Raw genomic sequence first — 22,165 nt, forward strand, 5'->3', positions numbered from 1 at the left:
CTGAAGGTCATGGCTGGCTCTGGACGTCTCCGTAGACCTCCAGCCCCCAGCTGAGAGGGCTCCCAGTGCCTCTTGACAAGGCCAGGGTACTGGATTTGTGACATTAGAAATCCCTGAACTCAAACAGAACCCAGACAGCCACAAATCATTTATAGCAGGAAGGGCATGCAGATTCACACCCCTAAGCAATAACGTTTCTGTTGTCCCATGCACCTGGCCCCCCACAGTGATGCTCATGGCTATTTGCAGAAGCTCCTATCGAAGGGAGCCACAAAACATTCCATCTTCTTCCCTTAATCCCTAATACAAAAGTGCAATAAGCAGATGTGATTGTTGCATTCTACTTTGAGATAGGGTAATCAACGCATTGGTACTTTATAAACTGACACTTCAGTTGAGTTTTACATAAAGTGGCGCTGATGCTGAACAGAAATTACATGATAGGACAGCTGCTACTCGCTTTAGTGTCTCAAAAAAACCACACATGTTTTATTGACAAACAAAAGTGATACACTACATGTAAATGTCATGTAAATACCTCCGAAATGTGGCAATTTATTTCTGTCCGATACCTAGAGGTTGGGGAGTATTCTACCAAGATGCCAGATTTCAAGTTGAAAACTACTGGAGAGGCATAAAAAGTCACTAGCCCCCTCAGTTTTCCACATGCACAGATCACAACAATGAGCTAGTGGCGCGGGCACATTTCAATACCTGTTCAACGGTACGTGGCTTTTCCTTCTGGTCCAACTACAAACTCAAATTGGCCATTTGAAATGCGTTTGCCAAAATGAATAATTGTCTGATAACATTACATAACTACAGCACCTCATCTAGAAATCCCACATTCTTTCAATAGAAGATTACATGAAAATATGAATCAAGATTGAAATCTGCCTAATCAACCTTTGGAAACCAAGAGTGGCTCTTGTAACCACAAACTCTACGAAAAGGTCCATGCAGGCTGTAAATAAAGGAAGGCAATATAAAGAAAACGTTAGTTCATCCTCAGCATCACAAAACCATGTCATGCAATTTGTATCAAAAAATAAAAACATGTAGAAAAGTTGAATTAATTTGGGTGGCCAACAGGAAGGTATAGAAACTTTCAGAAAGGATTGCAACAAGTCAAAATCTGGAGAAAGGTAGCTCTTGTAATAAAGCATCCAAGTGTAACGAGGAGGCTGAACAATGCACATGGCAATAGGAGCATCATCTGGCAACCTCAAACCAAATGAATCAAATAGTTTATTAACAGGATGACTACATAAGAATGTGTTTAGGCATAACACATATAATGTTCTGTTTGTTCAAAGCTGTGGTGCCCTCGTTTTGCTTATTTGCCATACTCCTGCAAGCAGAACATTAAATCAGTGAGGAGTGCATTGAAAATAAAATGTATCAATACAATAATGTTTTAATTATATTGCATAGTAAGTAACTTTTGTCAACACAGGACTAATGCACTCGGACTACAGAACGCAAATAATGTGGTGAATGTTGCCATGTAGGGGAACACACAGATCCATCCACCAGTAAGCCAAAACAGCCAGAGACGTGCAGGTTACAAATCCCTGCCCCAGAGCTTGCTCGCCAGAATAATTGTAGGTTCGCTAAAACGTTGTGTGTTAAGCAATGATTCCAACAGGTTCAGCCATCTTTTTATTAATTAATTATAGAATGAAAAATGTATAATGTAAATGAGGACTTCAAAAGGGATCTGACATTTCCCAGCACAGGACAATTCACATATTTTGCAGCTTTTTTCTGGTGTAGGGAGTGGAAGTCCCCCCCCCAGGCCACCCCTTCTTCCGCCCCGCCCCATACCCACCAATTTCCCTTTTCTCAATTCCCCAACCCTGCATCCTCCCCCCCCTTAAAAAACACAGCTAATGTCCTGCAGCAGGAAAGAGGTTGGCGGGGCACCTTTGACTACACCTCCCATGACCCTTCACCACAGACTACGATGGCTAGGGTTGATGAGCAGTGTAGGGCAAAACATCCGGAGAGTGAAAGTTTCCAAATCCCTGAGCTATGGGGACAAGGATCAGCTCTTTCAAACCCAACCCATAGATGTGCTAGTGAAAAAGAACACATTCCTGAATCTAGAGGCTAATTCAAGTATGCAAATGTTTGGAACATACCGATTGCAATTTATTACAGATTATTGGTGAGCAATTCCGGTCAGATTTGCTGGAATATGTTAATAAATTAAATCAGACTACTACTGACAAGTTAATAAACTATGCAGAAATAATATTGTTTTTTCTAAAACTTTGAATGGACAATGGATTAGTAACAACGATGTATAGGAACAGCTGTGGCATGGCGCCTGAATCCGGGTGGTTGCATGCGACTAATCTAGGTTCACACACCACAACTATGGGTGCCACCATTCTCCTCCGAACACAGGCATCAGCATTTCAAACCAGTGCACTACACCCTTTGACATCTCCTTTGCCGCTGTTGTCCAGCCCTGTTATGATGGCAGCACCCTTGCCCGCCATGTAGTTACGGTTCTGGTTCCCTTTTGCCTGCTCTTTACCAGCTTTGCTGCCGGGTCTTTCCTGTTGTTTCTTGCTGTGTTCCTTCCCCTGCCCTTCCCCTTGTTCATTCTACATGACTCCTTGGTTATCTGTTTTGAGAAAAGAGTGGAGACAGCAGCTACCCTGGTCATTGACGCTTTGGCAGGATTCTTTTTGGGGCAGTGGAGCTAAATGAGCACATATCCATTAGCTCTTAACATGAACACAAAGAAGTTAGATTCTTTTTCAAACATGAAAGGTTGAGATTTATTAAATTTTCAAGAGTAAATATTTAAAAGTAAACGAAATATGCCATCCTTGGCACAGCAAAACATTTTTTACACAATGATTGTGCATATAGGTGGGTTAGTACATCAATGGTGACTAATTACATGTACTGCTAGTGTTGCGGCAGTACGTAAAAATTGTCTCCTTGGTTACCTGTCCAGTGTCCTTGACCCAAAGACCAGTCTGCGGATATTCCTTCCGTCTGGTCCCCACCAGACGTTTCGCTCAGACACCTTGTCGTCGACTCCTTGTTTGGTCTTTCACGCCTTGGACCTCCTTGACTCCTGCAGTAACATCCTGGAACTCCTAAATCAGTGTATACACTGTCCCTAAGCCACAAATTCTGGGAGGTCGTCCTGTGGTGTGGGGGAGTTGGCCCTAGTCAGTCCCTGGGTACTTGTTTCCTGTGGGCAGGTTAGGCCTGGCTTTCTGCATCATCCTCATCGACCAGAACAGATCAACATTCTGGACCCCAGCAAAACAGGTACCCAGTGCAAGAGACGCGCAGCCCAACACTAACTCTGCATTACATTAAATACTGCCCCATCCAGTAAAGGTCAAGCCAATCATACACCATACATACGTGTTAAAGGAAAGAAGCAAGTGCACCATAATAGAGCAATTAACAGATATAATCTAATTTGTCATTTGTATAACACCTTTTCCCATTGGTATGGTCTCAAAGCGCTGTAGGTGAACGCCTTCACGGGGAAAAACGTCCACGGTGTGGGAAAATTGATCAGAAGTTCAGAATGTGTGCGCGCGCATTTTAGCGAATACGAAGTTGGATAGGGGTGGCCAAGTCCCTACTAGCTACCCATATCGAGCTGGCAAGTGGATGGGTGCTTTGAGGTCGTCTGGATAGTATACAAGAGTAGGAGACTCAATTATGTATCCAACTAGACCACATTATTGCCATGGGGGATAGCTGCATTCTGATGGCAGAGGTGTTGTGTCCTTGAGAATGGTGTACGATTGCAGATGCGCGCGGGTGGCCTTGCCATCGGCTAACTCCAATAAGCAAGGAGTGTGATACTTAACTGTGTGTTCTGGCTGGTTTTGTAGATGTGGTTTGTTTTCGATCCTGTGGTCTGCTTGGGATTTTTAGATTATTCTCACTGCCATTCAGTGATTACATGGGAGTTTGTTTTTGCCCCGGCCAAACAGTTAAGATTGGTTACCTCACCTGAAGAGAGCACATCAGGTGCTGGGGGAATAGCCATGTCCTGCGAGCCCTCCGGAAGGCCAGGAGATCCTCTATGCGACAATGCAGAGGGGCATTAAGTTCCAGATGGAGGGGGCTTGGACAGAGAAGGTGGACCCCCCCCCTATTCTAGTCGATTTGATGGGAGGTATCACCAGGAAGAGTGCAATGCTGAACGCAGGTTTCTGATGGGGTTGGTAGCAGGTGAGTTTCTGTTGAAGGTATTCTGGGTCCGTCTTGTGGAGGGCATGGTGGGTGTTGCACTTGGCTTTCAAAATGGCCCATCGTCCTACAGTGAGCAAGTGGAGGATACAGAGGGCGGGAGTGATGTGCTTTCTGGGGCCGAGGGCAAAGAGGTGACTCGCTACAGAGTTCTGGGCCCTTTGGAGCTTTCTGAATAGATAACCAGAGGTGCCCAGGTAAAGGGAGTTGGCATAATCTAGGGAGAAGAAGAGGTCCAAGATTGTGGCAACTGTGGGTGTAGGATAGGTACGGGAAAATGCATCCGAGAATGTAAAGGTGCAGCTAGCAAGATTTATACAGGGTTAATGTGGTGAGAGAGTCAGGTTGGAGTCCATGGTGCATCTCAGGTTTTTTACTGCGATAGATGCGGGCCGGGGGGACCTAGGGAAGATGGCCATGGGGTGGGTTCATCACAGTGTACATCTCCCCACAATGCAGCTCTGACAGAAGCCTGCCTATACCTTACTACCCTCTCATCCCTAATACTGGATCACCACAATGCGGTCTTAAAATCTGTGTACTCAAGACTAGCGCATGTATTGTGCGAACATGACGAGGCTTTCGCCACCGTGAACCAGATACAACCGACCACAAATCCAACCTATGGAACAACATACAACGCAACGGGATTCCAAGCATCAACAAACCGACATAATGAACTCATGAAAAATCAAAGAAATAAAAAACCATGCATCCTGCAACAAAGGTATCATCCTCTCAAAAGCACTATGTGACAACTTCAACTACCTAAGAACAAAAATAGAAACAATACAACAGACCATTGAAGCAAACCACGCAACTATAAACACAAATACAACCATGAAACCACCAACAACTGACAATCCACCAACCCCAGCAACAATCAACAATTTGAACCCATAGATGAAGAGGTTTTCTCCACGTGAATAAATGACACCAATGTCGCCAGGGCGCCAAGCGATCCATAACCCCCATGCATTAACAAACAAAACCTCAACCACAGCACACCAGCATCTTACTTCCGGCTACTGATGAACCCATCCCTAAACACAGGAATAGTACCAAAATCTTTCAAGTCACCATACATCAAGCCATCCAAAGTGCAGAAGACCCCACCAACTACACACCTATGTCTAATCTATCCTACCCAGCGAAACTACTGGAGAACCACATATCCAAAATCCTTCTCAACCATGTAGAAACAAACCGAATACTCGACCAATCGCAAGTCTGCTTCAGACCCATGAGAGGAAAAGAATCAGCACTCCTATCCATATGGGACGACCTAAAAATGTATGCAGACAACAGCACACTATCTGCCCTCATACTACTGGACATAGCAGACGCGTTCAACACAATCAGACACACAACACAGAGACTGGAGGAATGCAGTGTAAAAGACTCCACTCTACAATGGGTAAAATCTTTTCTCACCCACTGAAAGAACATACCTACCTTATCTCCCACACCAAAAAAATCTCCTGTGGCATGCCACGAGGCTCTAGCCTCTTCTCACTCTTCAATATCTACATGTCCCCCTTAATGAAAACCATTCGAAACCACGGACTGACTGGCCAAAACTACACAGATGAAACCCAACTCATCATCAAGACAGCCACAACCCAAGCAAATACCTACATTTCCCCGAATACCATTTCACTGAATGAGAAATCTTCGAAGTTTGTCTTCAAATTTGGTTGGGTAAGTGGTTCAATTTTTAAAAAAGATCGGGGTGGGGTAAGGGTATAGGATAAGGTAGGGGGAAGTGTTGGAGGGGTCAGGGGGTCTCCGTCCACATAAAAAAGACTTTGAAGAACAAAGAATTTGAAAAGAAAATTTGAAGAATTTATTTTTTGAAGATTTCACCATTAGGAGAAATCGATTCGGTGAAATCACATACATCCCAACCGACGACCCAAACAGCACCCTTAACCCCTTAAGTGCCAGACTACTGCCTCGCCGACATACAGCTGGATGACAACAATCATCAAGCGTAACGCAACCAAAAGCAGACAAACAAGTTACTCTCTTACCTGGTAACGTTCTTTCGATGGGATGGTCCGACGACGTATTCCATATCTATGACATGTAATCACCACAGCTGTGCTGCTTCGGAAAATCTTCGGCGTCTGCGTCCTGAGTCGATGACGTCGATACGCTGCTCTTGAGGACCTCCTCCGTCGTCACTGGATGTTATAAGTAGGACGCACGACACCCGTAGCCTCAGTTGTATTTTTTTCCCCAGAACATGTGGCACCAATCTTCTGCCAGTCTGACACACAAAGCCTTGCGGAAACGTAAGCTGCAATCGCATGAGAAATTCTGTAGCAGGGAAGGCAGGGAGGGAGCGATAAGGAATACGTCGTCGGACCATCCCATCGAAAGAACGTTACCAGGTAAGAGAGTAACTTGTTCTTCGAGGTGGATTGGGTCCTCCGACGTATTCCATATCTATGAAAGACTCCCAAAGCAGTACCAATGCAAGGAGGTGGGAAAAAAAATTTAGAAAACAGAAATTTAGAATGCCCAATCAAATTGCGGAGTAAAGGACTGCCTCGCCAAAGACCAGATTCTGCCCACAGATGGAATCGAGGTAGTAGTGACGTACAAAAGTATGTACCGAAGCCCAGGTGGCTGCATCACAGATGTTACGAAGAGAAACACCCGTCTGTAGGGCAGTAGAGGCAGCCATACCCCTGGTAGAATTACCAGGGGTAAGTCCTTACCCACCAAGCGGTAACACTCAGAGATAGCCAAAATAATCCAGTGAGACAAAGTCTGTTTCGTCACAGCTTGTCCCAAACGCTTTCCAGAGTAACCAATGAAGAGTTGATCGTCCACTCTGAACCGGGACATGCATGAAATATAAAAGCTTAATGCTCTCCAGGGATCAAGCCTGAGCCTCTCCTCTTCCTTACCAGGATGTGGAGGAGGATAAAACGCCGGAAGAACAACCTTCTGGACTAAATGAAATTCCGACACCACCTTGGGAAGAAAGGAAGGACGAACTCTAAGGACAACCCTGTCCTTATGAAACACAGTGAAGGGTGGCTTAACTTAAAGTGCCTGTAATTCACTCACTCTGCGAGCGGAAGTGACCGCAGCCAAAAATACAGTTTTAAGAGTTAACAGTCTCAAAGGGCATGAATGCAAAGGCTCAAAGGGAGCACCCATCAGAAACTTGAGAACAAGGTTCAAATCCCAACCGGGCACCTGAAAAGGTGACGGAGGGAACACATTAGTGAGCCCTTTCAGAAACTGAGAAATTAAAGGAATTTTAAAATGGGAACACTCTTCAGACGAGCGCTTAAATAAGGACAGCGCCGCCAGGTAACCTTTAACAGTACCCACTTGCAAGCCCCTGTGGGCCAAAGAAAGCAAAAAAGAGAACCATGGGAATGTCACATGCAAAAGGATCCACATTCTTAACCCTGCACCAGTTGCAGAACTTACGCCAAAAGCAACAGTACAGGGACTTTCTTGCTGGCCGTCTGGGCGAGAGCAACACCTCCATCACGTCTTCAGGGAGGTCCCAATCCTTATACCTCAACCTTTCAGAAACCAAGCGTGAAGGTTGAGGGATCTGACCACTGGATGGAGAACCGGACCCCCCATCCCGTGAGAGCAGATCGTCTCGGTAGGGAAGACGACGTGGAGGGCAGATGGACAGACGAGAAGGTCCGGGTACCACGTCCTCCGGGCCCACGCCGGAGCAATGAGGGTCATCTGGGAACCGAACCTCTAACGTCTGCAGTACTTGCGGGATGACGGGGACTGGAGGAAACGCATACAGCAGTGGGAATGACCACTCCACCACGAACGCATCTCCTAAGGCTCCTTTTGGAGGAAATTCCTGCGAGCAGAACCTCTCGCACTTCCGGTTGACACTGGAGGCGAAGAGATCCACTTCAGGGGGTCCCCCAAAGGGCGAAGATCTCCAGGAGAATCTCCTGAGCCAACTCCCACTCGTGAGAGATCGCGCTCTGACTGCTCAGAGCGTCCGCCGTCTCGTTTTCATCTCCGGCCAGATGAACTGGCGAGATCGAAACTTCCGGCTGGATTGCCCAGAACCAGAGCTGCATCGCCTCCGTGCACAGAGGAAGTGACCCTGCCCCCCCTTTTTGATGAGGTAGTGCATGGCCACTGTGTTGTCCGTCAGGATCAGGACATTCTTCCCTCGCAGAGTCGGCAGAAAAGCCTTCAGGGCTAGCCTGACGGCCCTCAACTCCAACAGATTGATATGGAGTCTGGACTCCGATGGAGACCAACGACCGCTGACTGTCAACTCGTTGGCATGAGCCCCCCATCCCGTGAGGGATGCGTCCGTCACGATCGTCACCTCCGGCCAGGGTAGCCAAAAATGGAGCCCCCTTCATCAGATTGTCTTCGATGACCAACCACAGAAGGTCCTGGGCGACCGAGGACGGCACCTGAACAGGGTCAGACATCCTGCCGGAGGACTGAGACCACTGGAGCTTGAGTGCCCATTGCAAAGATATCATCCGCAACTTGGCCTCTGGCACCAGAAGAATGCAGGATGCCATGAGGCTGAGCAATCTCAAGAACTCGAACGCTGGGAGACTCTGGGCAAGCTGAAACTTGTGCACCATCTGCTGAATGTGATGAGCCCTCACCTGGGGAGGAAAACACTGCCCCAGGGACGTGTCGAGCACTGCTCCGATGTACTGGAGCCTCTGAGTTGGTGTCAAATGGGACTTTTTAAGTTGAGGGAGAAGCCCAGCTTGTGGAAGGAGTGGCAGGAGACTGACAGATGATCCAGGACTTGCTCGGGAGAGCACGCCCTGATCAACCAATCGTCCAGGTAGGGGTAGACGTGAATACCCCCTTTCCTGAGGTGCGCTGCCACCACTACCATGAGCTTGGTGAAGACCCTCGGGGCGGCGGTCAATCCGAACGGCAGGACCGGAAACTGAGAGTGCGAGTCGCCAACCGCGAACCTCAGGTACTTCTTGTGCCTTGGATGTATCGGCACATGAAAATAAGCGTCCTTGAGGTCGAGAGACACCAACCAGTCCTGAAGTTGAAGGGCCTGGAGGACGAGAGAGAGTAACCATCTTGAACTTGTCCTTCCTGAGGAGTTTGTTCAAACTGCGCAAGTCCATGATGGGTCTCAATCCCCCGTCTTTCTTGGAAATCAAAAAGAAGGGGAATACCATCCCTTGTTCCTCTCCGCTCCAGGCACCAGTTCTATGGCGCCTTTCTCCAGCAGGGATTGAATTTCCTTCGCAAGGAGCGGATCCGGACTCTTCAAAGCGATTCCCCGGTGGATTGTCGTGAGGCCTCTGCCGGAAAGGAAGACAGTAGCTGTGGGTTATGATCTCCAGAACCCACACATCTGAAGTAATGTTGCGCCACTCTACAAGATGCTGCGCCAGCCTTCCCCGAACCGGCGAACCATGGGACATGGCCTCATGACTGAGCTGAAGAGGTTGCGGCATCGCCTGAGGGCAAAGAGGCAACAGCCCGAGCGGCCTTGGCACCTCGAGTACCTTGTTTTCCACCTCTGGCACTCCTACGGGGGCCCCTTTGACTGGCAGCTCCTCTCGCTTTACCAAAGGATGAGTAATAACGAAAGGAACCTCCCATCCATTGCTGTCCCCTAGGACGAAAAGGCGGAGGTTGGCGAACTGCAGCACCCAACTACTTCGCTGCAGCTTTTGAGGTCTGCAACCTCTCAAGGCTCTCGTCAGCCTTGCTGCCAAAAAGATGTTCCCGTCAAAGGGCATGTTGAGGAGCCGGGCCTGCACATCAGGAGCAAACCCCGACTTCCGCAACCACGCAAACCTGCGTATTACGGTGCTCGCCGCCATGGACCGGCTGACGCAATCTGCCATGTCCAACCCCGACTGAACGGCCTCACACATGGCATCCTTGCCATCCTGAATCATGGCAAGGAAACTATCCCGTCCATCCCCTTCGGGAATATGTTCAGCCGCTAAGGAAACAGTTCCACATAGGGTGCGTGAAATGCGACAAGGCACATACGGAGTTGGTGGCCTGAAGCGCCATACTCCATGAAGAAAACACTTTCTTCGCCCAGCCGTCAAAACGCTTGTCATCCCTATCAGGAGGGATGGTAGGATACGACGCCTGCTTTGCCGGGGCCGTATCCGCCTGCACCACCAAACTCTCCGGAGTGGGGTGCTTGGTCAAGTAGCAGGGGTCACTACTGGCTGGGCGGTATTTTCGCGGCAAAGTCTTGCCCACTGCCGGGAGAATCTCTGGAGCAGTCCAAGCCGCCGCCGCCGCCCTCCTCTGTAGAACCATATGGAATGGCAGTACCGGGTCAGTTGGTGGACCTTGGTCGAGGATATCCGTAAGGTCATCCTGAAGAAAATCCCCTGGGGGAGCAGACCACCCCAAGTACTCTGTGACCCTGGACATAAGGCGCCGGTACGAGGAGTCGGCATGAATGCCAGGCTCAGGCCTACAAAACTCCACCTCCGGAGAGGTGGCCAGCTGCAGGTCCTCAATTTGGCTATGGCCTGAGAGAAACTTGACTGGCACTTTATCAGGAACCATGCCATCATCAGAGCCCTCATACACCTCTGAAATAAACTCAGGATGGCGGTAAGAAGGCACAGAATGTGGAACAAAGCCATGCTTGACCTTGGCCAGAGCCTTTCTAGGGGGTTCCACCGAGCCCCGGGGTACCCCCGTCGAAACAGCCTCGAAAGGGGTCGAGTGAATCAGCGTCGACAGCATCAATGGCGTCGACATAGGCCTCGAGGCCGGAGCCCCGAGCGTGTCCCTCGACAGCCTGGGCGCCGATCGCGTCGACGACTTCTTTGGAGGTGGGGCCTCGAAAGAGTCAGTTGATGTCTTCCTCGAAGACACCACAGGTGCACAAGGTCTCGAGTGCATCGACGACCGGGACCTGGACCGGCATGACGAGAACCATTCCCCTTGTCCGAGCGGGACCTCTCCCGCGAATCGTGATGACCACCCGAGCCCGAAGGCGTGCGAGTGGTGTCTCTCGACCAATCACGACCGACCCCACTCGGAGGCGCGGACGGACCAGTGCCCTGCGATTCGAGAATTGCTAACATTTTCTTCCCGAAGGAAGCTCATTCCTCCGGCGTCGCATGGGATAAGCGACCCGCCGACGGGCGGAGTCCTCGGATGAGGACAGGGAAGGCGACCGATGACGGCGCTTCCGGGAGTGCCTCGAAGAGGCAGAGGAGTGGCGGGACCGACTCCGGGACCGAGACCCACTGGACTTCTGACGACGATGCAGAGAGTCGCCCCTCAAAAGCCCCGCAGACCTCGACTTCCGTGGCTTGGACACCTTACCTACCGACAACAACTTCTTGCGCTCCCACAAGGCTTTGGACGTGAGCGACTGGCAGTCGACATAGTCATCCGTGTCATAGGCCTCCCCGAAGCACCAGAGGCAGGCGTTGTGTGAGTCCGTCACCAACATCTTGGACCCACAGTCCCCGCACTTCTTAAAGCGGGGTAGAAGACGAGGTAGACATCTTTACGAAGAAATTCGTGTCAATACGAACAGGTTCTAAGAACCGAGAAAGAACAGAAACTCCAAAGAGTCGAGGTGCGCAGAGATCTCCGAATCGAACACGTTTGCGGAAAAAACAGAACTGAGGCTACGGGCGTCGTGCGTCCTACTTATAACATCCAGTGACGTCGGCCGTCGGAGGAGGTCCTCGAGAGTGGCGTATCGACGTCATTGACACAGGACGCAGACGCCAAAGATGTTCCGAAGCAGAACAGCTGTGGTGATTACATGTCATAGATATGGAATATGTCGGAGGACCCAATCCCCTCGAAATAATGGTCACACCCCCAGAGGCCAATGCAACAGACACAATCGGACTGGCCGCCTGGCATGAGAACCAAACTGGAAGCATCAGCCGTGGCAAAAGATCTGGGAATACTCATGGACAATGGACTGCCACTGGAACCACAAGTCAATGCTACAGCAAAGAAATGCTTCTACCTCACACAAGACTACTTAGAGGCATCCTTCCCTACTGCTCCTTCCCACACAACTCTCGCAATCATCTCAGTATTATCAAGAATCAACTCGCGAACAGCCTCTACCTTGGAATGCCAGACCGTTTCACAAAAACTCGCAACACATCCAAAACACTGCAGCAAGGATACTCCTGAGACTAAACAGAAGAGATCACACCAGCCCAGAGAAGCCTACACTGGCTCAGAGTAAAAATAAAAATGTAAAAAAAGAAAATGTTTAACTTCAACGCACTCAGCAACGCCCACAAATCACTGCACGGACAAGGAGCTGAATTCCTCCAGGCCAAGATCAACCGCTACCAACCAGGAAGAAACCCAAGATCAAGTAACGACCTCTAAATCAAAAAGAAAATGCAACAAAATGTCAATTCGGAGCAACCGCATTCTCGAGCTTAATTGCCAATCTATGGAACACAATCCTGAAGGAGAACAGAACGACCCAAGACAGCCTCACCTTCAGAAAATGATTAGAAACCTGACTATTCAACTCACAATGATGAACATAAAACAGGAACCACCAGCGATATCAATTGGGACCCAAGATAACCCAATGACAGTACAATTTCCGGAACCAAACGCATCAACTACTAACCCACCCCGCTCCCGACTCCTCACCAGAATACCTCACACATACCTCATACCATCTAACAGATCAGACTAATCTCTCAAAAATAAGCAACCACCATGAAACAAACTGCTGGAAACTAACATCCCAACCACTGGATGTTGCCCTTCTGTGCAAAATATTACAGCGTGCACAATCCAAACACATCTAGAAAGCAGACTTGTACAAGATGGCAGTACATCCTTTTTCCACAAGCACCAACAGAAAAGCACAACCTCTATTCAACACCCTCTTCCCTCTGTAATCTACACAACCCACTATTTTACAGAACCTTGTGACCGCCTAGAGACCATGCCAATGGTAACGGTGCATGGTATAAGACAACTGAACATGAACAATAGCTGTCTTGCTGCAGAGCATGATTTCAGTTGTTCAGGGGATTGAGGAAGTGGTGTTCGGCTATCATCTAATGATCGATGTCTGTGAAGCAGGCTGCAAGGTCGGGGTGAGGGGTGGAGACAGACTTGGGTATCTTAAAGATGATTTGAGTGTCGTCTGCGTAGTTGTAGTAGGTGAGGTATGTGAGCAAATGAGGGCAGGGAGAGGGCTCATGTAGAGGCTGAAGAGTAGGGGCCTTGTATTTGTTTATTTATATTGCGCACCCTGCCCAAAGGCATCTGGGCGCATTTCTTACAGGTCACATGTTAAATTACAGCCTCAAGTTACAGATTCTTGGGGTGAAGGTACATATAAGCAGAGAGAGGTAGTACATTTAACTGACATTACAATAGCAATTGGACCAACAATAAAAACACTTATGAGTACACTTATGAGTAAACATGATAATTGCGAGTAGTTAGGCTATTCACCTAAACAAGTCTAGTCAGTGCAGGCAGTACCATAGCGTGACCGATGTATAGAATCAAACTCGGATGGTGGCTAGATCTTGCTCAGTGAGCCAAAATGTAACTGTTCTTAAAAGCAGGGTAGCGGAACTAATTTCGGATTGTGTTTGGAGTGTGTTCCACAGTTTGGACGCAAGAACCGGGAAACTGGACCCCCCTGAATTTTGTAGTTTAAATCTGAGTATAGCAAGTGAGTGAGCTTGTGCAGATCTAAGTGGTCGGGTAGCTGTGTGTGCAGAAAGGCGGTTGGCCAGGTATTCAAGTGCTTGCTTAGTTAGACACTTGTGAATAAGTGCAAGGGTTTGAGAGATATTTTATATGCCAAGGGGAGCCAGTGGAGGTTCCATCTGGTGTCAGAGATTATATTGAGAGATGCTCGGATAGCATTATTCTGTGTTACTCTAAGCCTGTTAATGTTCTTTTGACTCCTCCCCCGATATAGGGCATTGCAATAATCAATTTTAGCCATTATAAGAGCTCTTGCCAAAATGATACAGTTAGAAGTGGTGATGAAGGGTCTGCAGGGTGTAACGAGTTTACACGTGTATGCTGCTGCTGAGACCACAGAGTTGAGTTGATTTGTCAGGGAAAGGGTAGATTCAAGGTGGAAGCCTAGAGTTTCCGTATTGTTCAACACCTTAATAGTATTCCCATCGATGACAAAAGCTTTGAAAGCCGGGTCGAATTTATTGAGTCGAAGGTGAGATCCAATGATAAGTAACTCAGTCTTATCGTCATTTAGGCATAGGCCATGGGATGCCATCCAGGCTTGGATGACTGAGTAGATCTCGTTGAGGACTTAAGTCGGTTGTGTAGTTGCCAGTGATGGGAATGAGCATCTGTGTGTCATCCGCATAATTAGTATAGGTGACACCCAGATAGTCGAGAATATCAAATAACTTGTGGGACGCCGTTGGTGATGGGGCAGGTGGCCGAGGTGAAGGGAGCGGGTGGGTGATTTGGTTCTGGTCACAAGGAATGAAGGAATCCACCTTCGTTCTGTGACCCTTATGCCGAGTGAGTGTCGTCTGTGAGGATGCTGTGGTCGATGGTGTTGAAGGTCGCTGAGAGGTCGAGGAGTACAAGTGTGGCACAGCCTTCTGCACCTGCTGTGCTTTTGAGGTCATCCCAGATGGAGACTAAGGATGATTTGGTTCCACAGAGGGGTCTGGACTGGGCGCGGTTGAAAAGGTGATTGGTTTCAGTGAAGAGGCAAAGTTGGGAGTAAGCCGTTCGGTCAGAGAATTTGGCTAAGTGGCTGTTAGAAATGGGTCTATAGTTGGCTGGAAGGAGACGGTCAAGTGAGGATTTTTTTTTTAGGAGGGGTTTGACGTGTGATGTCTTGAATGGTACTAGGAATATGCCTCGGGTGAGGAAAGAGTTCAAGATGGATCTTGTGACGTCACCTGCAGAGGTTGAAGAAAAGATTTCTCTGAGGAGGGTAGGAGGGCATGGGTCTCTAGAGGATACGACAGACTCGGGTCTAGAGAAGGGATAGAAAGAGAAGATATGGGGGAGTGAGGGTTTCAGGTGGGGCTCTAGGTGATCTGGGTGGGAGTGCTGCTAGTATTGCACCAATGGTGTGGCTTCTATCTCCCGACATTTTGTAGAAATGGTCAGAGAGGGCGTTATAGAGCGCTTGGGAAATGTGAACGGGAGGTGGATGCAGGGTGGGGCCATGAATTCTGAGATTATCCTGTGAAGTTCCTTGCAGCTGTAGCAGGAGTTGCAAATACTGCTCCCGTAAAAGGATTTTTTGGCCTTCCGGATTTCTGCCTAGACATGGATCAGACAGGGGTAGGCTGTTCTGCTATGGGGAGATGGGTCAGCTTGCCATCTGCGTTCCAGGGTGTGGGTTGAGTGATTTGAGGACAGGGGTAAGTCATCTAGGCAAGGGGCCTCGTCTATGGGAGGTTGATCTGGAGGGGGTTCTGGGTAAGGGGTGCTTTGAAGAGCCATATGTTGAAGTGGCTGATAGAAGATGGTCCTCCCTCGACTCCCAGATTGGGAGGAGAGTAGAGAGTCTGGCAAGACTGCGGCCATGACCTTGTTCCATAGCGGGATGCGGGTGGATGGTCCAGTGTTACACATGCGTGGAGGAGGGGTGGGTGATAGAAGCGAGAATGGAATGGCTGAATGGTTTGTCCAGTTGAGCTGTCACGGGGGAGCATGGAGATAAGGTTAGTGGAGCTTAGGATTGCATTGAAAGTAATGTACGAGTGCCGTGTGTGAGACACCAGTTACCTGTTGGGTGATGTTGAGGGCTTCAAGGTTGTCCAAGAGTGGACGTGTCATGCGGGGCATCGAACCATATGTTGAGATCTCATAGCGTGGTAAGGGAGGGGTGGGAGATCAGGATGGCTGCTAGGGAGTCGCTTAAGGCATTGGTGAAGTGTCTGTTGTAGCTCGGAGGTCTGTAGAGGAATAGGAAGCTGTGGGTAAGGAAAGGATTGGGGAGAAATGTCACTAGAAGGGATTCACAGTCTGGGTTACAGGTTTTTTCCTCGAAAATGTGTGATGGATAGGTGAGATTTGTGGAGGATGGTGTTCCCGCCGGCTACGCTGGTTCGGTTGCGAGTGACGTGTGTGTAGCCGGGGGTGGGGGGACTGCCTCATGTGCGATGGGTCAGACGTCACCAAGAACCAGTATGTGTTCAGGGGAGTTGGATTGACCCTGTTAAGTTTGTGGAGGCTCTGAGCATTCTTTGTGTTTATGTAAAGAATGTTTGTGATGTGCGGGTCCTCAGGGAAATGCCTGGAGTGGTGGAAGGGAGAGGAGGGAAGGTGTGCTAGGGAGTTGAAGGTGAGGTCAGAGGAGGGTAGAGGTGCCTGCCAGGGTGTGTGTTGAAGAATGGAGGTGGAATGAGAGGAAGGGTGTGTTGATGCCTGGTTGCGGACTTGCAGGGGAGTGATGGGGGACTCAAGGGGGGTTAGTGTCAAAGAGGGATTTGACTGGGTTGGGAGAGATGTGGGGATGTGATGGTGTACGTGAGAGGGGCAGGCAATGATCTAGGGGGGAGATCGGATGAGGTGCGCAGAGATGAGATGAGATGCTCCATGTTTTCACTCTCTGAGGGGATTCTTGAGTGCCAGTGGCGTGTGTTGGGGTGTGTGAGGGTAGACAGATCTGCCGAGGAGGGGTGTTGGCAAGGAACTCCCTAGCAGCACTTAGGGATGCGAAGGCTGAGGTGGGAGAGCAGTGTGGGAAGGTCAAGGGGGTCAGGGAGAGAGGTGTGGCATGTTGAAGACTATTACTCCTTAGGGCTGGATGCGTGGAGAATGCAGAGACAGGATGTGGGCAGAGGGCTTGCATGATCTTCTGGTGCGCCAAAGTGCCGCTCTGGTCTGTGAGTTACTTGGCATTGTGAATGGACAGTTGCATTAATTCTGGCGACCAGGAAGGCTTCACTCAAGGAGGATGCTAGGTTTCAGAAACACAGCAGGAGTGAAATGGGGTTATACTTGGGAAGCAGCGCAGAAGCAACTAGCATGCAGCAATATTCAAAGCAATGTTCAGATGTCAGCCAATTCAAACCAGTCGCTAATTCTAATATGCATCTAAATCTAGACAGTGACTAAAATCACAAATGCAACTAAAGTCAAAACATGGGCTATATTCCAATATGCAGCTAGATTTAAACAGTGACTAACACAACTATGCAGCTAAATTTAGTGACTAACTCAAATATACAGCTAAGTTCAGCAATGGCTATATTCTAAAACTGCAGCTAGATTTACATAGTGGTTACACTCTGAAATGCAGAAAGTTCAGAACAGAGGCTATCCTTTAATAAGCAGAAAAATAAGAAAATAGATGTGATGCTCAACATGCGGTTAAATTGAATACAGTGTGTATAACTAGCGAGCAGGTAGGATTCAACAAGGCGGCGAAAAACAGTGTGCGCAGCGAGGGTTAACCTGTATTAGCAGTGTAGTTCATGTTATTGTGGGATATTGTCAGCAAGACACAGAAGACTGGCCATGGAACCAAATTGGCTCTTGCCTTGACGTTGCTGAAGATGGTACTTGCAGGCCTGGCTGGCGATCTCAGGGTGAACGGGCAAAAACGCTATGGAGGTGCCCCTTGCTGGCTGCCCAGGCAAGGCTGCCCTGGGGCTCTCAGCTAAAGCAGAGCTTCCTGGAAGCAACAGCCAATCAGGGAGAGGGTGGGCAGGAACTGGGTGGAGGGAGCAGCTTGGGGAGAGAAGCTTAGGCATGGATGCCTAGAAATGAGCAAAGGCAGCACAGTGAAACAAAATAAAGCAAAAATAAAATGCTGTGTGCTTCACATGCCTCACAGAGGGTTTGCAGGCTTACCAGGAGCATGAGGAGCACGATGAGTGTTTGCTTACAAGATCGAGTATCCCTGTGGAAAGGGAGGGAGGACGTAGAGGCAACGACCCTAGAGCTGAGATTCCTGGAAGCTACAGCCAAACAGGGAGGTGGTGGGCATGCGCAGGAAGGAACTGGGGGAGAGCAGGCAAGGCATGGATGTCTCGAAATGAGAACTGACAGCACAGTGACAAAATAAAAATAAAACGCTGTGCGCTTCAGAGACCTCACAGAGGGTTGCAGGCTTACCAGGAGCATGAGAGGAGGGTCTCCTTCAAGACTGAGTCTGCCGCTGGAAAGGAGACCATCTAAAGTACTGCCGGTCTGTCAGGATTTTACCACCCAGCTTACTTCAATCTCTGCATAATCACTGCCTCCATTGCCTTTGTGTATTCCTGTGAATATTACCAGAAAAGATTTCTCTTCCTCCCCAACTTGTCAAGGTGCATTATTTTAACCCCCCCCCCCAACCCATGGGCAGTTCTCCTGGTCCAAGACCTCCAGTTGAGAGGAATTTAGTTCTCCTACTTGCTCTCTCGTCTTGTCAGAAAACTCTCCAATTCTCTTCTCTCGCTGTAATGCCTCTGCAAATACCTGGTTTTTAACCCTCAGCAGGCCCCTGCCCAAGTATTTTCTGCTCTCTCTCGGTCATGTCAGCAGGTTATCTGATGTTCTCTTTTCCTCTCCGCTCAGTTCTGCAATGTCTGACTTCTGTTGGCAGTCTCTGATTCTCCTCTACCTGTGGTCTCCCCTGGTATCTGAGACATAGCCCCCAACAGGCAAGCCCCCGATTATTTTCTGCTCACTCCAAGTCTCGTCAGCTGGCTGATTCTCTTCTCTCTGAGTCTAGCCTTTGCCAGTATCTGAGATATAGCTCCCGCAGCCCCTCCCAAGATTCCCTTCTGCCATCTCTGGCTTTTTGCCTTTGCCAACATCTGGGTTTTAGCCCTCAGCAGAATCTTTGATTCTCTTCTCTGTTGGTCTGGTGTATGTTAAAGGCTGGGTTACTGCCCCAGGCAGGCTCATTATTCCTCTCCTGCTGATCTCTGCCAGGGTTCGTAATAAAGCCATCAATAGGCTTTGAATCATCTCTCAGTCTGGTGACTGTCAAGGCCTGGGATAAAGCTCCTCAAACCACAACAGCAGGTGGGCAGTTCTTGGTTCCGTTCTGGGGGCTGGTCGCTTCCAGTATCCGGAGTTAGCGACAACAGGCTCTTTACTCATCTTGTAGGAGAACAGTCTGACTCCAGGAAATCCACTCAGGACTTGTATAGGCCCTCAGATTATCCAGATTGATCGTTATTGCCCCTAATGGCGTTTTTCAAATTCCTGCCTCCCCTTCATGTAGGACTGCACTTGTCACATTCCTCCAGGTTTTCCACAAATGAATGCTGGTCTCAGAACAAGCCCTCCACTGTTCCTACTGCTTACTCCTAATCAGATCTAATCATCTTCTCCCTGCTAGCAGCCCAACATTTAAAGTCCTGGCCAGCCATTTTGAGTTCAGGCAGAAGGAGGGATCAAATACTCAGGGAACATCACACTGGTAACAGTCTCAGTCTCTAGCGGCGCTGTCATCCCTGTCAAGGGAGGGAGTTTTCTAATACTTGTGCAGGCGATAACAACTTGCGCGCACCCGTGAAGCCCCGTCAAGTCCCGCTTTGCCACGGGTGATTTTGGAGCTCCCGTTTACTTTCTGCTCTTCAGTGAAAGCAAAGTTTGCGTGGATAAACTATGAGCCCCAGCAGGTGAAGAAACGCTTTTGGACGTTGTACATATACAGCTTTAGCATAATTTTATGCTGACACAACTCTTTGTTTTTGTTTAGGCCCTTTGCTCATACCGACTGGGAGGGGCCATAAATACGTGGTTGCGCACGCACACACCCGTGAAGCCCCGTCAAGTCCCACTTCGCCGCGCTCGGCGCGTCGTCGCGGTGAGTGGCGAGGCTCCCCATTTGAGTTTACTTAATTTTTAATGTACCAGCTATGTCCTCACTGATTTCAAGTGATATTTCTAATCCTAATCTGCACACAACATCCACTGTTGGCGACTTGGCTGTAATTGATCTTGACACAAATGCTTCTTGTTTTTCAGTACACACCATGTCTGATAATCTAGCCAAGTCGCCAATGTTATTTACAAATCTTAGTACTGCTAATTCAGTGGACAAACTATCATTCATTGCTCCAACCCCCCGGAAAAGGGGGGCCTCTTGCTCTCCAGTTGAAGGTTTGCTTGAAACTCAAAATGTTAATACTGGTATTACTTTGACAGCTATGAATACTGCTATACTTGCTTTGGCCAAATTATTTGAAGTTTTAGTTAATAAGGCTGATGTACATTCTAATCAGCTCAATCAGCTGTTATCTGGGCAACTCACAATATCTAATAAGCTTGAAAGTCTGAGTGGCTCCATCTGTTCCCCTATTACTAAAAGGTCAGTTCATTCTCAAACTTCATGCCAACTTGATGTTCCGTTGCAGCATTATCAGACCATCCCTTTGATAGTAAACCCTATTATTATTGATCTGGCACAAACGCTGCAAATTAAGTCGCAGATGTTCAGCAAAAGAAACAAAATTACTCACTTTTTGGTGGCATAAATACAAATGTTTTTGATGCTTCAGCAAAGTCGGGCCCCAACAAGGGTGCCCCCCCAAAAAAATCTAAAATCAAATCTGTTGCTAAACGCGCCACCCAAATTAAATACTTTGTTAAAAATATTTCGACCGCAGCAACTACTACGGCAACAGCCTCCAAAGCTATAGCAAAACAATATCTGCTTCAGTCGCAGGCAAAGAAGGCTAGGACCTTGCCAGCATCAGCTTCTGCTGTTACGGTCTATAGCCCTTTAAATTATTTAATCAGTGCTGCTGCTGATATGTCGCGACCTATTTCTAAAACTCATATCAAATGGCTTTTGTTTTAATCCTCCTGTGGCCACAGGAGATTTGACCAATGCAGAGCGTCGTAAAAAAATAAGGTTAGCTGTGGATGAGTATATGTCCTCTAAACCAGTTTTGAAAAAGTTGTCTTTTGCGCCCTTTGAAACGGTTAAATTGTACGAGCCTATTGCTCCTATTGCACAGAAAGTGAATACAACACAGTCACAAGTTTCTAACAATATTGACCTAACACAATCTGTGTTACAGTCGCAACATCAGAACAAGCCACACTTTCTGGCATCGGAACTTGTGGCGTCGAGCGACATGGAAAAACTGATTCATTCCACACTAACAAAGTTCTTTGCAGATTCTGGTCCCGCTCAAAGAAATGACCTCAGTGTCAAGCATGTACTTTCTAATGAACTGTCCAAACCACTAAAACAAAAACCTCAGACTGTGTGTCCAAAGCGTCCTGCAGTTCATTCGCTGTCTATTAGCGGCAGGCCTTTGTCTGCAAAGCAATATAATCTGAATCGTGCATCCGTTTTGTCCAGATTTAGTGAAATTCCCGAGCTCGATGACATTGGTACCATTGACATTCAGCAGGTAGAGTTTTTTTGATCATTTAAAACGCTCCTCTGTGATCCTCTCGTTAAATTCGAGGGTGATGGTTAATGCAATCTGGGCTGTTAAATCCCAGCTTTTTGATCTTGGCTTTATTCTGTTACCAAGTTCTGATGCCTCAGATTGCCTATCAGTGAAACAATTGGACACATATTCAAAGCAATATACAAATAAAAATCAAGGCATCGTTTCACACACACGCAATGGCTACCCCAAAAATAACCAAGGTTAGCATACGGGTTTTCTAGCGTTGTCTGTGTCTTTCCTTAGTTGGAATTCCAGAGGGCATAGGCATCTTTTGAATAATCAGGCCTTGCATCTGTAAGATCATGATGTAATTCTGTTACAAGAATCTTGGTTTACTAGCATTCCATCGTGGAATAACCATGATGTCCACCTGATACCTGCAGTCAAGGGAGCTACTGGGCGTCCTGCCTCCGGCCTGTTAACGGCTGTTAAGCAATCTGCCGCCCTAAAAGTCGAACCTTGGTTTTCCCCAAACCCTTTTTTTGCAAATGACTAGAATTTTTGGATTAAACTTTTCATGTGCTGTTATCAATCTTTATTGGAACCCTTTGGTTATTTCTGATGACAGG

General features: G+C 48.1%; 1 protein-coding gene across 1 annotated transcript in view; it reads right to left on the bottom strand.

Annotated features, from left to right (window-relative positions):
• The window catches only part of SETX (senataxin), a 1,477,926-nt gene that overhangs the window by 1,196,136 nt on the left and 259,625 nt on the right, over positions 1-22,165 (bottom strand). The window lies entirely within an intron of this gene.

Source organism: Ambystoma mexicanum, chromosome 8 (genome assembly GCF_040938575.1).
Source record: "Ambystoma mexicanum isolate Mex_15411 chromosome 8, UKY_AmexF1_1, whole genome shotgun sequence".
Lineage (NCBI taxonomy): Eukaryota > Metazoa > Chordata > Amphibia > Caudata > Ambystomatidae > Ambystoma > Ambystoma mexicanum.